We start from the raw sequence: 8,888 nt of genomic DNA, 5'->3' as shown, positions 1-8,888 counted from the left end.
ATAGCACTTATCTCCTAAGATTGTGAGAATTCAAATGAAATTCAGATTGATCTATCTACCATCTAGCTATATATATTGTTGTTGTTTAGTCATTTTTGAGATATGTGTTACTCTTTCTGAATTCATGTGGGGTTTTCTTGACCAAGATATCAGAATACTTTCTTATTTGTTTCTCCAGCTGATTTTACAGATGGAGAAACTGAGGCAAACAAGGTTAAGTGATTTGGCTAGAGTCACACAGCTATAAATATATCATTATTATATTGTTAAAGCTACATCACCACTAGGTGATATAGCTATATCATCATTAATATATAGATATATTAATATTAATCATTAACATTTCAATAACAATTCAAGATTGCTTCATGCTTTACAAATATTATTTCATTTGATCCTCATAACAAACTTGGGAGGTAGGCACTCATCTCCATTTTTTTGATGGAAAAAAAAAAGCCAGAGGCTAAGTGATCTACACAGGTTCTCACATAGCTACTAAGTGTCTGAATCTAGATTTGAACTTGGGGCTTTCTGACTCTAGGTCCAGTGGGATAGGTATACACTGTCCCCCAGCTGCTCCTAAATCCATCCCTATTCCATTCCATGCACTCTGCTCACTTGCTTTCCCCAAGCAGGCTACTCTCTGAGGTTCATTTCAACTCTATTTCAACTATGCATATACTATTAGGGAAGGGTGTTGGACAGGCAGTCAGGCACATAGAATTCCTGGCTCTGCTGGTAATAATCACTAACCCCATGTTACCCATATTGTCTGATTCTAATACTTTCTGCTCAGCCTGCTTGCTGAGTGAGACCATTTTTATGGATGAAGTTGCCTGGCGTGTTCCACTTCCAAGATAAATCCATTTAATCTCACCTCAGCTGGACTCTCATATCTGCTCCCGAGTCCCCCACTCATCTCGTATAGACTTCATGGTACATTCTATGCAGCATCTGTTTCAATCCTTCCCAGAGCTGCTTAGGCCTGTAACCCCATCCCTCTCTCCCCTCCTCCCTCCCTGCCTCTCAGTGACTTCCATTTCTAGGGAGAGGATCTATTCCATTCAACAAACATTTTATTAAGCGAGTGCTTGATGGAGAGAGCTGTTTAAGGGATACCCTGGAAAGATATACCAGATTTTCTGCAAGATATGATTCTTGGCTTCCTGGACCTTGTGCCCTAGCAGATCCCTTTGGGTCTCTGTGATATATACATCAATAACTCTAATAAAAGGTAATGCATGGGTTCATAGATGGTCTTCTAGATATAGAAGCATAAGGGACCTTAGCAGCCAGCTAGTCTAGTGGTTTTTAATTTGTTTTGTGTCACCTTTTGGCAATCTGATGAAGCCTATGAATCCCTTTTCAAAATAATGTTTTTAAGTATTCTGGGAACTTTCTCCAGTAAATATCTCCCTTTTTGATACATCTTAATTTTCTTCCTTTTCATTGACTTTTTTTTTTTGCTCATTAAATAACTGCATTTATCACATTATCCTCTAAATTATATTTATTTTTCATTACTGTTTTTGTCAATAGAACTCACTCAATGAGCATTTATCATGTGACAGGCACTATGTTTAGTGCTGGGAATAAAAAGACTTTTTCCTTTCCTTCCTTCCTTTCTTCCTCCTTTCCTCCCTCCTTCCCTTCCTTCCTTCCTTCCTTCCTTCCTTCCTTCCTTCCTTCCTTCCTTCCTTCCTTCCTTTCTTCCTTCCTCCCTCCTTTCCTCCCCTCCCTCCCTTCCTTCTTCCCTCCTTCCTTCTTTCCTTCCTTCTTTCCTTCCTTCTTTCTTTTCTTCCTTCCTCCCTTCCTTCCTCCCTTCCTCCTTTCCTTCCTTCCTTCTTTCTTTCTCCTTTCTGTCTTCCTTCCTGTTTTTCCTTCTTTTCTTTCCCCTCCTCTCTTTCTTCCCTCTTCTCCTTCCTCCCCTCCCTGTTTTCTCCTTTCCTTTTCTCCTCCCTCCCTTTCTCTCATTCTCCCAAAGAGATTACTAAATCTTTTGCTCTTGATAAGAGGAAACACTTAACCCCGTCAGCCTTTCCCCATCCAGGACCTACACTTGCCTCGGTACATTCTCATTTTTTTCCAGCCTCAGCAGTTAGAGTCCCTGCAGACAAAGGTGACCTCTATTTGTGTTCCCATTTAGCTCTTCAATGTCCTTCTGATCTGATTTTGGAATTAAAAAAAAAAAAAGATGATGAAAAGGATGGGACTTGGACTCAATTCATTCACTTATTTATAAATAAATGGAAACTGACAAGCTCCTCTCCAGAAAATGTTTATTCTATGGACAAGTGTTGATAACATGGGCTGAAAGACGCAGTCTGGGGCCACCAGACCAGCTGCTCCTTCAGTTGTCACCATTGTGCGGTCTCGCTTTCATTTCTGCTTGGCACACGCACGTTCGGTTTTCCTTACATTGTGTCTCCAGGACACTTTATCTCTGGCACTGTCTGACGGAGACAATGGATGGGCCTGTTTACGGGGGCTGAAGGCGCTTCCTTTGTGAGCGCTTGATGTCTGCTGAGGCAGGCTCATCCTTGCCGCTGCTCACATAATGGGCTGCATTTGATGCCAACGGATGCATCTGCTGTTGGCCCAGGGACTTCGCTTCATTGAAATGACACTGTTTCTTTCTTTCTTTTTTTTTAATCGTCCCTCATGCTGCCATGCTGACATTTGCTAAAGCCAGAGGGAAATGTTTTTGTTGAGGAAAAAAAAAAACACAAACCTCAAACACCCTGCTTCATTGCTGAATGAGGACAGACGTGGGATTAAACTATTAAATTTACAGTGGCTAGAGGAAAAACCGGATTGTGTGATGCTGAACTGTTATTATTCAATTGCAAGAAATGATGCAATTTTGGGGGCTGCTGTTGTGTTCATTTATAGATGTTTAGGAGATCTTGAACTAGGCTATGAAATTTCAAAGGTTTGCAAGGTCCAGCTGCCAGACTAGCAATGGAGATGAAAAGGAATTAACATTAGGGTTATTCGTCCACATTTTGTGATCACCTACTATAGAACACTCTGCTTCATATGTAAACTCCTTACTTCTTGAGAGTAGGGGCTGTTTCATTGGAATGCTCAGCATCTATCACAGTACCTGACCTGTAGTGGTAGCTTAATAAGTGCTTGTTGATTGATTCATTGATTGATTCAAGAGAAGAGTTTAGTTTGGAATCCATAGTCTCTGATCTTCTGGGATCAGAGAATATTAGTTATTCCTGGATAAAGATAGACATCAAGGAGATTTTTAAAAATCTGCCTGCAGATTCAGATTTCAGAAATGAAAGCAGCCAAAAAGTAGTTTACAAAGGAGTCTTCATTATATTCTTCAAGAGGCAATATGGCAGAGTGGATGAAAACTGGTGTCGGACCTAGAAAAGATCTGGGTCCTAGATCTGCTCTTGCACACATGGGCTGTATGACCCTGTAATGGAACCTCTCAGTGCCTCCAAGCAATTCTTAAAAATATAAATTACAGAAAAGCAGCTTTCTTTACTGGAAGTTCCCTATACTGATAAAATTTAAGGTCTAGTCTTCCCTTTCCCCCCTTTCCTTTTTCTTTTTTCCTTTCCCTCTTTATATCTCCCCTCTTTTTTTCCTTTTTCTCCCTCCCATTTCCCCTTCTCCCTTTTCTCTCTGTCCTTTCCCACCCCCTTTCCTTTTTCCCTTCCTCTTCCCCCTTCCCTCCTCCACTTTCCCCCTCCCCCTTTTCCCCTTCCTCTTCCTCCCTTCTTTCTTTTTTTTCTTTCCTTTCTCTCTACCGTCTCTTTCTTTCTCTCTTTTCCTCTCTAAATGATGTACATATGTATATGTATATATATGTGAAAACAATATCTCTATCTATCTCTGCCTTCCTCATTCCCTTCCTCTTTCTCTCTCTCACTCCCCTCCTACTCTTTTTCTTTCTCTTTCCCTCTCTTTCTCTACCTCTTCCCTTTGTTATATGATGTGTATATGTTTAGATATGTATATATGTATGTGTATTATACATGTAAAACTCTCTCACATTTTTATTTCAAGAAGATAACTGGGAGATGCTACGCTTGCTGTGTACCAAATAGCAATTGCAAGGAATACATTTTAACAGTTAGGAAACTATTGGACCTATGGGAATGTAATTTCTGTATCAGCTATCTATGTTCACTTAGACCATCAGCTTGTTAACAGCAAATATCAAAATGACCTTAAATTGGGAGCATAGATGGATTGTGATTTAAATTGTATCACAACGAATTTAAATGTACATCTAATGCCAAAGAAATGGGAAATGATGAAAGGAACAGATGTTGACACAGATTTTTGCCATTTCCCATGGAAGTTTAACCATTGTAATTCATGTGCTCCAAGGAGAGGCCAAAAGGGCCCAGAACCTACCTCAGCCAGCTAGCAATTTATTTTCTTCCTAAACAGAGAGAAAAACATGGCTACCAATGGCAACACAGGTGTAGAATAGAAATGTATTTGCAAAATCATACCCAGGAGGTTGTGGAAAATGATGGACAATATTATCACATAAAATAGTGGAAGACAGATGGTTGAAAGAGAAATGAAATGATAGGGACTTTAGTGTGAGACAAACTAAGTTGGATCCTCATAAGAGGGTTTAATGATGAAACTGAAAAGAAGACAACAACCAGAAGAAAACTGTTGTCAGCACATTTTTATGAATCACTGGGATGCATATACAGGTTACCTTATTAGAAGTTCAGTGTTTTTCCCACTATATTATAATGTCTATCTATACTTAAGGAACCAACCAATCAATTGAAAGGCTTTTATCAAGTGTTTATTATGTGTCATGTACTATTTTAGGTTTTAAGGACACAATGACAATAATGAAGCTTGCAGTGTATAAAAGGAAAAACACATCTAAATATATACAAATCAGGAGGTAATAATGGATCTGTGCCTTAAAGGAAGCTAGTAATTCTAAGTAGAAGTGAAGACTGCATTTTGGACATGAAGGCCAGCAAGTAAAGCCATGGAGATGGGAGATGGACTCTGTCACATATGACCGGATTTGCTTTGACCACAAAGTTCATGAAGGTGAGTAATGGATAACTAACCTGGAAAGCAAGGTTGGAACTAGATTGTAGGGCAAGGGAGGAAATAAGCATTTTTAAAGCATCTCGTATATGTCAGGCACTATGCTAAATACTTTTCACAAATATTAAATCATTTGACCCTCTCAACAACTTTGAAGGTAGGTGCTATTATGATCTTAAATTTACAGGTGAGGAAACTGAGTCAGATAGAAGTTACATGACTTGCCCAGGATCATACAGCCAAGAAGTATCTGAATTTGAATCTGAACTCAGGTATTCCTGACTTCCAACTCAATGCTCTATCCACTGAATCACCTACCTGCTTTAGATAGCAATCAGAGGAGTTTATACTTGAGCCTAGAGGTAATTCTTGAAGAAGAAAATGAATTGGTTAAGCCTTCTACTTTAGGAATATCATTTGGACAACTTCATAGAGGATGGTGGCTTGGAGAAGAGAGAGACCAGAGATAGAGGAAATAATTAAGAGGCTTTTATGCAGGAGAAAAGAGGATGAGAATCTGGAGTAGGTTGGTGAGAAGCAGGTAGTGGGGGAAACATGCTTTCTGAAACTGATTTATTCTCAGGGGATACAGGCTATCTCAGAGCACAAAATATATCATGTATATAAAGAATCTAAATCTGAATACCAAGCTTTCTCGTTGAAAGTATACCTTCATCGGAACAGAAGTGAATGCAAGGGATAATGTTGTAAAAAATTACCCTGGCATGAGTTCTATCAATAAAAAATTAAAAAAAAAAAAAAAGAAAGTATACCTTCCAGAGATCTAAGTATGACTTGTGTTAAGTCCAGAAATGGCTGACAGCAAACACAGAAATTCAGAATCACCACAATCAGAAAAAGAAATCCTCAGCCTTAGCAATATTGCTTGCTTACTAAATACATCATCTGTACACAGACAGGTAAAATCTACAGCCAAGCATCCCTTTATATTTTCTTTTCTTTTCTTTTCTTTTTTTTTTATTAAGAGAATGGAAAATGAATGAGATCAATTGATGTCTATCTTTCTGGTTCCCTCATTGAATACATCGAGGGCAATGTTCTATACTTTTGGATTTGGCAGGCCCAGCACATTTTCAGGACTGGTTAAATATTGAATGATGCTAATGAAAAATGGTGTTAACTTCAGGGAACATTTTCATCCTGTACTATTATCAGATGACAAAGAATAGCTGTCCTGGGAAACTTGATTTAACCAATGTTCCCTAGCTAAAAATACTGCTTTGGGAAAACCAAAGTAGACCAATGGATTTCATTTTCTAAAATCATCAGCCAGAAGAGCAAGGGGGTGAAAAGGGAGATAGGATAGAATGTTTTGGGATCAGAGGCATTCTGGAACTTTCTATTGTCTAGACCAATTTTGCGGGGAAGGATGGAAATAATGCTAAGCATTGCCTGTCCTCTAACTTGTTAGATACAAAACAAAAACTAACCCTTTGCCTCATTCTACTATCAGCTACTACCATTTTGAAGCTGCAAAATGAGATGCCTTTATTCTCTTTGAGTCAGTGAGCAACCCCCTTTGCATAAACCGAGAGGCAGCCATGAGCTAGAGTATCCAATGGCTTTGCTAATTTAAATTGGTGGTGTTAGCTGGTCTGTAATTCTGCCTGATCTCCTTAAGTTGCCGTTAATGAGCTTCCTGCTACCAAGTTTCTTCCTTTCTATTTTCCCTGTTCTGGCTTCCTTATGACCCTGATATCAGTATATCCTGTCATTGAAATTTGACCCTCAAGTAACCCAGCTGGGGGACTTTGGACATCAATTCATCTCAGTTCAACTCAATTAAAAAATATTTATTAAATGCCTACTATATTTCAGGCATTATGCTAAGTGGTGGGCTCCAAATAAAATGAGAGATATAATTTGGGGATTGTATTTTTAAGAATGAATATTACAAATAAAAAAAAAATAATGACAGTCCTTTTCCTCAAGGAGTTTATAATCTAACAAAGGAAGACAACACACAAGAAGCTGGAAAGAATTTGGATATCGGGGACACCCAGGAAGTGCCCAGCAAGGGGACATCTTGTTCTGTAGAGTTCAAACCAATTAAAGTTGCAGATGGCAAGTGGAGGGTGACTTGGAAAGAATTTATCCCTACAGATGTTACTGTACATCGCCATACATTCAGAAAACCATTACCCACATGTTTTTATGACTATATTTTTAAGGGCTGTATTTTAAGCAAAAAACCCCCCAAAAAACAAAAACCCCAAACAACAACAAAAAGTTATAATAATCCCATTCCACCACTTTTAAAAATTGAATTTCCAGAAAATTGCCTCACTTTTAAAGGTGGTTTAGTACTTTTGGTATGATTACCATTGAGAAAACCTTGGTAGAGATGCTAAAGAAAAAACACAGAAAGATAATGATTTAGACCACTCTCCAGGAGCTTCAAGTACATTTGCCAATCAGCTTCTTCTTCTCTTTCCTTGCTATTAGTCTTAGAATCAGGAATATCTGGTTTTAAAGTCCTGCCTGCCATACTGGCTGGGTTAAATTATTCTGTAGCAGTCATTCTGTTTAATTATCACCATTATTCATATTTTCCTAATTCTGCTTACTTCACTTTACATCAGCCTTATAAATCTTACTATATTTCTCTGTCTCTATCATATTTATTATCTCAACCGCAAAATGATATTTCATTAAATCCATGTACCACAACTTGTGACACACAAATCCTCCAATCAATGTTCTTTTACTTTGTTTCCATTTCTTGCTACCATAAAAATTCCTGCTATAAATATTTGGTCTATCAGAGGTATATATATAGTATGTATATATAATTAGCCTCCTTGCAGTATATATTAAGTGATGAATTCTGGGTCAAAATATGTAAGGATATGGGAGAAACATAGATGAAAGAATAGAATTGAAACACCATGGACTAAATCTCTTCACTATATCATGAATGAATCTATGTATCTATCTATGTATCTACCTATCTATCTATGTATCTTTGTATATTTAGGAGATAGAAAAACAGTATAAATAGGAAAGAGAAAAGTAGGCATTCAAGATAATTTGTGATAAAACCCTACTAAGTCCATGGGAACATAAAAGGATCATGATTCTTTTAATTTTACAAAAGGTGCTGATATCTTCTTAGTTTCATTTTTTTTTTTTTTTGTTTGTTGGCTTCTTTTAGAACCCTCTCCTATGATCTTTTCACAGAGGCAATTTGAATCCATCTTCTCAATGTAATGCAAAGCAAGTTGGTTCCAAAGCCAGGAAATCCTGAATTCAGCTCCCACCTCTGACACCAACAGACTGTGACTGGGCAAATCACTTAATTTCTTAATGTTCTTGTCAACTTTCTAAGACTCTGTAAAATACTGACCAGCTTGATGGAGGAAGTTTCCTGATGAGGAAGTAAATCAGTGAAATGACATGTTCATTCTCTGTCCTCATCTAACTGGAAGCCACCTTATAGGGCCTATGTGTTCTCAAAGTATGGTCTAGAGAATCCTGGGGATCTCTGAAACCTTTTTAGAGGGTCTACAAATTCAAAAATAGTTTTTATTTCCAATATGGTAAATGTCTATAAATATAATCCAGATAAACAAAACCGCTTTGGAAAGATCCTCAATAATTTTTAATAGCATAAAGATACTGAAAACAAAAGTTTGAGAATCACTGTTATAGGCCATCAGTTCCATGCTGTAATGGATAAAAGGCTAGTCTCAGAGTTAATATGAATTGGGTTTTGCCTCTGAGACACCTTGACTATGTGCTTCATTTAGGTTTTCATGCTTCTAGGCAATTTTCTAAACTCTAAATAAATCAGAAAAGTGCTGATTTACATT

This window comes from Antechinus flavipes, chromosome 5 (assembly GCF_016432865.1).
Source record: "Antechinus flavipes isolate AdamAnt ecotype Samford, QLD, Australia chromosome 5, AdamAnt_v2, whole genome shotgun sequence".
NCBI lineage: Eukaryota > Metazoa > Chordata > Mammalia > Dasyuromorphia > Dasyuridae > Antechinus > Antechinus flavipes.
Note: the sequence above shows the minus strand (reverse complement) of the source record.